The following is a 9,737-nucleotide window of genomic DNA, read 5'->3' as shown; positions in this document are numbered from 1 at the left end:
GGAGGTGGGGGCTAGGTTTGGAAGAGGGTGGAGTTTTAGGTTTGGGGGTTGTAATGTATTCATTGGATTGGGGGGGGGCAGTACTGGCTTAAACACCGAATTTCTGACTATGTGTTCTTAATAAAGTTCTTTGTTGTTTCAACACACTGGACTCATTGATGCACAGAAGTTCTGCATTTGCACAAAATTGACCCTTTCTTCTCTCCTCAGCCCTCAGCTCCATTCCCAGCCATAAGAACAGAGGCAAACACACACATATTTATAGACACACAGACAGACAGACAGACATCAGAGCTATATGTACAAAGCAGAGCCTTCCCAGCCTTTCCCTCCTGAGTCCAGCTCTGCAGCTTGGGTTCCATTCCGGAACAAACAAAAAACAAACAGCTTCATTTATATACCGCTTCATACTGAACTAACAGTGTCTAAGCGGTTTCCAATTATAAGCTAATTGCCCCCCCCCCCCCAAAATCTGGGTACTTATTTTAGCAACCTCAGAAGGATGCAAGCCTGAGTCAAGCTTGAAACCTTTCACAGGTATTGAACTCACAACCTTATGGTTTTGCAGTACAGGCATTTAAACACTGCGACACCAGGACTCCTTCCCTTCTTCCAAAGACCAACAGTGGAGTAAGCGGCAGCAGCAGCATGGTCCTTGCGGTCCCTGCGCATGGTCAGGAGGGGCCTTTGGTGGCAAATGTGCATGCACAGTCTCAGCCCCTGAACCTGCTGCCCTCACAGCCTGCTCTGAAGGAGGGAAGTGGGGAGAGCCCTCGTTCGTTCAAAGATTTGGCTGCAGGGTCTTTTGGAGGGGAGAGTTGGGGGTTGTAAGAAGGAAGGAAACCCTGATCTCCTCACCCCAAAGAAAGGCAGGGGCTCTGCCAGTCCTCCTCTTCCCCCACTCCCTTCCCTGCCCCCTCCTCAGGGGATTCCTTGGGGTCCAGGTACTTGGGGGGTTATTATGAGAAAAGTGGGCAGGGGGGATCTTTGGAGAGAGGCATGGCCTTGGGGCAGAGGTACTTCAATAACATTGGAAGCAACATTATTTGGGGGGGGGGGGAGCCGTGGAGTTTTCTCTGGGGGGATGGGGCTCTGTCTGGGGGGGAGAAGACCCAAATCTAGGCCAAAGCCAAGAGGAGGGAGATGGAGGGACCTCAAAGCCCCTTCTGGGGATACTGACACCCCCCCCCCCGGCAACCTGGGAACTAGGCTGAAAGGTCCACAGGATCCAGATTAGGCACCCCCCACCCCACATACATACCTTTTCCTTCAAAACGACCCTGTGGAGGAGGACCAGCAGAGAGACCCTCAGCCCCAGAAAGAATGCCCCCCTCCCCGGTTCTGGGAACATGCTGAAAGGGCCTTGGACTCCCTTGAAGGGATGTATGTTAAAGGAGGAAAAGGCAGGAATGGAGTGAAAGTGCCAAGGAGAGAAAAGCATAAAGGGAGTGCTGAAGTCAGGGTGGGGACATCTGGGACCTGACTCAGGCACCTTCCCCCCCCCCCCCCCCGAACTCATTATTAGAGCCTTCCACAGCTCACTTTGACAATTTAAATTACCATTTCACAGAGAACATCTCTCAGATAAGAGCCGAATTGGACATTGGCATTATTGCAGAGGCTATAAGTGAATAAGATCATACTGGGTCAATTTGAATCTGTGAATATTGAGGACATGAACAAGCTCCTTGGAAGTGTGAAGAAGACAACTTGCCCTCTTGACCCTTGCCCTTCATGGCTGGTCATCCAAGGAGGAGATGCACTTAGGACTCAACTGAGATATGCTTCTCTTAAGGAGGGCTATTGTCCATCTTGCTTAAAAGAAGCGGTGGTACGGCCATTTATGGAAAAGCCCTCCCTAGACCCCTTGGACATGAACAATTACAGACCGGTCCCCCATCTTCCATTTCTAAACAAGGTGATTGAGAGGGCAGTTGCTCTTCAACTCCAAGCGGTCTTGGATGAAACAGATTATCTGGACTCATTTCAAACTGGCTTAAGGACAGGATACAGAGTCGAAACTGTTATGATTGCCTTAGTAGCTGATCTCCTCTTGAATATCAACAGGGAAAATGTGATCCTGCTGGTGCTTTTGGATCTCTCAGCGACTTTCGATACCATCGACCATGGCATCCAGAAAGGTCTGAGGAAACTGAGGATCGGGGGCAATGTGTTGTGGTGGTTCTAGTCCTATCTCTCAAGCAGATTCCAGATGGTGATGCTTGGGGACAGTTGTTCCTCTAAAAGGGAGTTTAAATCTGGCTTTCCTCAGGGCGGCATCCTGTCACCAATGCTGTTTAACATCTGCATGAAACCACTGGGAGAGATCATCTGGAGGCATGGAGTGGGGTATTATCAGTACACTGATCAGATACTCAACTATACCTCTTCATACGCCAGGCCTCAGTGGCAACTAAGGAAGGCATCTCCCCTCTGAATGAATGTCTTGGGGCAGTAATGTGTTGGATGAGGAAAAACAGATGAAAACTGAGTCCAGGTAAAAGAGAGGTCCTTGCTGTTGGAAGTCCTAATCTGGGTATGGAGGTTTGTCAACCGGTCCTGGATGGGATCACACTTCCCCTAAAGGATTGTGTTTGCAGTTTGGAGGTGCTCCTGGATCTGTCCATCCAGATGTCAGGTCAGATAGATGCAATGGCCAGGAGTGCCTGTTATCAGCTTCGGTTGATACGCCGGCTGTGTCCCTTCCTGGAACCTGAAGGTGCTGGTAACCTCACGTCTTCACTTTTGCAATGCGGTCTACAAAGGACTGCCCTTGCACCAAGTCCGGAAACTTCATCTAATTCAAAATATGGCAGACAGAGTGGTCACTTGAAGATCTAGAGGTGACCATATTAAACCTATACTAAAATCTCTTCACTGGCTGCCTGTTAATTTCTGGGCAAAGTACAAGATCTTAGTAAAGGCAAAGTACAAGGTCTAACCTGTAAAGCCCTTCATGGCTTCGGTCCAGCTTATTTACGGGATCGCCTTCTCCCATATAATCCGCCCCACACATTGAGGTCCTCTGGTAAAAACCTACTATTAAAAACTAGCAAAGACAGCATCAAAGAGGGCTCTAATAGTTTGACAGAACAGAATCTAGATAGACTCTCCCTCCAAACAAAAAGTATTTCACACTTCCACTTTCTCTCCTTTCTGGATATGCTGATGCCTCAAGGGCTGGATTATAAAGGTTAGCAAAACAAGGTATGAGGTTTGAACTGCTGTATAATTCAAAGGTCAAGGTTTCTATTTTATTTTTTGATAAACTATTATTTTCAAGGTGCAACTTTATAAATGGTTTTATATATATATATATATATATATATATATATATATATATAGTTATAGTTGTTATAGTTATAGTTATAGTTATAGTTTTAATGCCTTTGCATTGTTTTGAATTTCTGCTGTTTAAAATTTGTTATTATCCACCTTGAGTCTCTATATTGGGAGAAAGGCTGGATACAAATAACTAAATTAAATAAACTAGAGATCCTATGGAGATCTTAGAGTTTCTTGGTTTAGATAGCCCCTCCACCAACAGAGACGGAGACTTCAGAGACTTGATGAGTCTCTCCAGAATTCCTAAGGGCCAATTTTGGCACCTGAGGATACATCTCTTTTGCCAAACATAGCACTTTGATAACACGAAACTTTCTCGGTCCAACACAATCCTGGGATTTCTTGTTTCATGAGGTACAACTCTCACTAGAAGTTAGCTCACAAACTTTGTTCTCACTAGAACTGCACTAGGGCTCTCTACCTAGCAGCCAATTCTAAGCACCCCATTCACCAAACTACAATCCCCAGGATTATATAGGATGGAAGCACAGCTGTTAATATGGCACCAAACTGCTATGATTGGGAAGTATGACTAGGCCTTTGGTTGCCAACTTTCTGGTGTCCCTCCATCTCTCTAGTAAGGTTGTGAATTCAGGATTGTCTTAGGTCCCATGGTTTGTGAGCTAAAACCTAGGTCCTGGGGCAGCTCATGCATAAAGTACCAACTAGAGTTGCTCACATCTTGTCATTCAAATATATTCCATATACTTTTCTGTATGGAAGTAAAGAGAGACATGTATGCAGAGTAGTGAGCCCCTGTAACACCACAGCCAATCCATAGACCACTGCAATCTTTGCCAGTGGAAGCAACCAATGAATTAAACCTTGCAAATTCTAATAAGCTACTGCTCTTCCATATGAGCTGGAGATTAGTGCAGAGCCCTTTCCTCTTGACTGGAGCCCCAAAAATGGAAAAGAGGCACAATCGTCACCTTCCTGAAAATGATCCCTGAAAACTGGAAGCTCAATGCCAAGCCCTGATGTACAGCCCCCCTACTGCTCCATGCAAAAAGGGCAAGGAAAAACACAGGTTACAGGAGAAGATCCCAAATAAAACCTGATCCTTTCTAGCCCAGGTTTAGATCCTGGGGACAGGGAGGGAAATCAGAGTTTGACTCGGGAGTCAGTGCATGTTGTGTGTGTCGATATAGGGCTAGATAGGAGACAGAAATTCATCTTCAGCATCCTTTCTCATCTTCACAACCAGTTGAATTGTAGCAACACCTCATTTATGCTAAAACTGATGCTTCCGTAATTGACACTGTCCTTCAGATTCTATATACTCATTATAGAATACAGGATGCTCAAAATAGGGCAGAGGTTTATTTAATGTTTCTGTAAAGACAAGATACTTTCAGACCAAGAACTTTTTAGCAGAAGTAGCATAAATGAAGATTATAATAGAGCTTTACAAAATACAGTAGCCCCTCCCAATTCATGAGGGATCCGTTCTGGACCCCTCGCGAAAGTAATGACTCTCACATATTCAAGTCCCATAGAAAATAATGGGCTGTACACCTATGGCACCAGGAGGGGAGGCGTATGCAGGAGCATGCCGTTTTATTAATGGTCGCCTGTCGCTCCCGCGAGGAGTGAGGCTGCGGATACTAAGTCCGCAAAAAGGGAGTGACAACTGTACAACAAAATGTATGAAGGCTGCCTCTCCAAAAAAATAAATAAATTCCTATTTAATTTTTTTAATTAAGTCTTATCAAATAATAAATTTATAAACAATCAAAAACGTACTTTCAACTGCTCACATTTCTACACTTTCTCTCTAGTGGATACCTCTAAAGGTATAAAAGCAAAGCATTTCACACATTTCTTTGATTTCTCCTCAGTTTCTATTCTCTGATGAGAATCTCAAGTTCTTCTATAAAAAAGGGCAAAGACAGAGAAGAGTCATATCAGCATTAAGAGAGGAGGGACGGCTGGGATCTACTATGGAGCTAAGCAAAGGTCATCTAGGAAAATAGATGAGAGATAAAGTAGTTTCAGTGTCCCCTTTCCTTCCTATCATAGATATTAGTCACAGTTGCTAAACGGAACTCTTTAAAATGCTGGAAAACAAGGACTTGAGCTGGTTCACACCAATTACTTGAACCAGTTGAACCAGGTGTCAGAACCAGGATGGGAAATTTGGATTCTTCCATAAATGTTGGTGTATAATTGGATTCTTCCATATTTGTTGTTGGAGAAATATGGAAGAATCCGAACTGAATGTAATTATATAGTTTATAGAAAATGACAGTGTTGTTATATATTTGGAAAAAGGGGTTGAGTGAAGTTTGTGGAACTGGATGTTGGGAAGGTTAATTCATTGAGTTTGTGGAGCTGGATAGCGGAAGGATTGATTCCTGGAGTGAACATAATGTGGAGGGAAAGGAATGGGACCCATAGCAAGCAGCCAAGCCTCACTCGCCCACATGCCCCCTCCTCGCCCCCCACCCCTGATGGGAAAGCTGAGAAGGGGAAAGGGTTGGTTTGAGTTAATTTTAATATATATTATTTGGCCAGATTGCTTGACTGGGTTTATTGGTACTTGGGTTGAATTTAAGGTTGCAAAATGGTGGGAGCAGATGGGAATTATCTCACTGTTGTGGGGAAGTTTGCTGGGAACTTGCTGACCATTCAGTGGTTCTCAAAACAACATATTTGGCGGGGGGGGGGGGAGATTTTGGATGATGAGGTAATTAACTTGTCAATTATATTTCTAGCAGGAATAAAATACCCAATAGATCTTGATGTGGGGTGGGATGTTAATTGGGGATATAAAATGGTCAAATCTTTATTGTTATTTAGATCTGACTATAACGCCACGAACCGTGCCTTTTATGCAATCTCTTTCTTTCAACAAAGTTTTGAGTTTAGACTCCTGTTCTGAAATTTGACTTTGTTGATGAAGACTTTGTTAGACTTGTTTCTGACAATCATTAACAAAGCCAAAATACGAGTAAAAGGAGTGTCAAGTAGTAGATACTCTAAGGAGGTATTTATTATTGATAACGAAATATAAGTAAAATATGTCATAAAAGATATTAAGAATCTTGCAGGTGCAATATTTGTAAGTATATAATATTCAATTCATACAAGCTATTAAAAAATAGACCTAAGCGTCCAATTCTGAGACTAACTTCCAAGATCCGCTCTTTAACTCTCTCTCTCGATCTCCAACCGACACAATTCCCCCAACTGTCTCTTGGTCTCTCAGGCCTTATATCTCCTTCTCACGGAAGCTTCCAGAAGAACCTTCATCTTGCTCTCTGATTGGTCAAGAGAGCCTTCCGTAGCAGTGATGTCATTCTGCATTTGCATAAACCTCCCTTTACTGCCTGAAGAAGACCTCCATTGACTGGAGCCCTGTTATTACAACAACAACAACAACAACCCCTCTTTTCCTTGGAAGAGATTCACAACTATACCCTGTTTCCCGGCTGGGAAGAATAGGAGAGTTCCAGAGGTTCCCATTTCCACTAAGATTAGGAGCTCCCAAATTCCCATGGAAGAGGTTTCCTAAGGCATGTGCCAGGACAGAGCGGGGAACGGGGGGCTCCTTATGGGCAAATGGCCGTTTGTCAGCTGAACTTGAGGCTCAGGGTCCCTAAGAAGGGGAGGTGCCCAGGCCCCCCAGAATCCCCTCTGAGCCTCCAGGAGAGCAAGGCTCAGGGAAGGGAGAGTCTGCAATGGGCTGAGAGCCGTTTGGACTAAACCTTGAGGGCACTTTCCCAAAAGCTGGCCAGGATTGGGTCCAGGGGCTGGCATTTTCCTCTCAGAGGACCATCAGGATCTCAAAGACCACTCCCCATTTTGGATTTTGTTTTTTGTTTTGCATATCTATTACATCTTATTATCTGTGTTCCACGCAATTACACTCTTAGATTACAAAAACAGTCTCGTCCTTACATATATATACAGTATTTACATAATTCACAGAAATACTTTATCTTATTAATTTCACGTAGTTACTCTTCAGTAGTTCCCCCTCATGAAGTGTTATACTCGTCATGTTACTTAATCATTTAAATGCCAATATTTTTTCAAGAAGTCTTCTATAATTTTCCAGTTTTCCACTTCTTCATTCCTATTTTTTATTATTGATGTCAAAATGTCCATATTTTTAAATTCCAAAACTTTATGTAGCCATTCCTCTATACTTGGTAACACCTTACTCTTCCAACTTTTTGCAATTAGTATTCTAGCAGCAGATATAAGGTATAACATGATTTTCCAATATTTTTTCTCATTGTTTTCTCCTAAGAATGAGGTCATATTCAATAAATACACTTCTGGTCTCATAGAGAATTGTATTTTTAACATTTTTTGTATAATATGGTGAACCTTTTCCCAAAATTTTTTAATTTTCCAACAACTCCACCACATATGGTAGTATGATCCTTTCTCATTTTGGCACTTCCAGCATTTATTCGTACCTAAGTTATACATTTTAGCAATTTTTACTGGAGTGAGGTACCATCTATTAGAGACCTTCAAGTAGTTTTCCTTTAGATCTTGTGCTACCGTAAATTTGGCTGTTTTTCTCCATGTTCTCTCCCAATTGTCCATAGATATCGTATGTCCTATCTCCTGCGCCCATTTTATCATACTATCAGTCACATTTTCCCTTTCCAATTCATAACTCATAAGTTCTTTGTATATTTTGGCAATCTTGCCTTTTTCCCATTTTGGATTTTGTCTTTTGACTGTGTTGCCCTCAGTGGAGACTTGCTTACTCCTAAGGTGCCATAGAGATGAGCATGGAACATACAGGGAAGATGGCTTTTGCAGTCTTTTCCACCATTGAGCTTACCTTGTCAAAAGAGAGCAGGAAAGTAATCGGGGGGAGAAAGCAAAGTCCCACATTTGCTCCCATAAGCTCCCTCTGAAGCTTTCCCCAGCATGCCCTAGTCCTCAGTCTCCCTCCCAGGCTCCACCATTTCCTAGAGAGATGGAAACCTTCAAGGGAGAGTCCTTGGGGGTCGAGCCAAGCTCTCCTCTGCTTCCCCAAGGCCTCCTTCTCCATCCACTGCTGACTTTGGAAGGGAGACATAGATTGCTCTTGGGAAAGTTACTTTTGGAGATACAGGGACTCCCAAATCCTCCTAGTCTGGTTCTAACATTAAGTATGTCAAATATCTGCAATGAACTGGGCCAGGTCTTGCGTCAGGAGTGGGGATCCTGGGGCTCTCGCTCTGTATGCCATTAAGAAAAAGACTGAATCTCCATGACTGGTGCTATGTTTCATACTCTTGGGATGGGCAGCCAGGAAAACAGAATGCTTCAAAGAATTCAAAGGTTTATTGGATGGAGATAGAAGTGTAAGATGCCTTAAAATCATATGATCTGGATCAAAGACAGCATCAAAGGGGGCTCTAATAGTTTTACAGGACAGAATCTGGAAAGACACTTCCTCCAAACAAAAAGTATTTCACACTTCCACTTTCTCTCCTTTCTGGAAATGCTGATGCCTCAAGGGCTGGATCCTAAGCAAAACAAGAGATAAGGCTTGAACTGCAATTCAGAGGTCAAGGTTTGTATGTGGTTTCTGATGCAATTTACTATTTTCAAGGTCCAACTTACAATTTTAATGCCTTTGCATTGTTTTGAATTTGTACTGTATTAAATTTGCTGTTAGCCACCCTGAGTCCCTATATTGGGAGAAAGGATGTATGTATGTAAATAAAATAAATTAACTGGAGATCCCTTGAGGATCCATGGGTTTCTTGGTGTAAATAGCCCCTCTACCAATAGAGACAGAGACTGAATGAGTCTGTCCAGAATTGCTATGGGTCATTTTTGGCACCTGGCTTGTATCTCCATTGCCCAAACCTAGCACTTTGACACCATGAAGCTTCCAGGACTCTCCCACAGAATCCTGGGATTTCTTATTTCATGAAGCACTTGGAATTATATAGCAACTTTCATGAAGGACTGCACTGGGACTCTCTACCAAGCAGCCAATTCTAAGCAGCCCATTCCCAGGTTTCTCAAGGGTGGATCCACATCCGCTAACATGGCACCAAACTGGTACAACTGGATAATATGTATAGGACTTTGGTTGCCTACTTTCTGGTGTCCCTCCATCTCTCTTGTAGGGTTGTGAATTCAGGTCCTGAGGTTTGTGAGCTAAAACCTAGGACCTGGGGCAGGGCCTCTAGCGATCTCATTCAGCCTAATGCATAAATTACAAACCACAGTCGCTCACAGTTTGTCATTCAAAACTACTCAATATACTTTCCTGTGTAGAAATGAAGAGAGAAATTTTTAAAGGTCTGTTCCCAGATCAAGGGGAAATGAGAGAATTATTCTTTCTCACTTGCTTGGAGAGACAGGATAAAAAGCGTGAAATCGAAGGCTTTCATGGTCAGCTTCCATTGCTTTTTGTGGGTTTTTTT

Source organism: Sceloporus occidentalis, unplaced genomic scaffold (assembly GCF_023333645.1).
Source record: "Sceloporus occidentalis isolate IW3139 unplaced genomic scaffold, rSceOcc1.0.p SCAF_21, whole genome shotgun sequence".
NCBI lineage: Eukaryota > Metazoa > Chordata > Lepidosauria > Squamata > Phrynosomatidae > Sceloporus > Sceloporus occidentalis.
The sequence above is the reverse complement of the archived record's forward strand: the minus strand, read 5'-3'. Positions refer to the sequence as shown.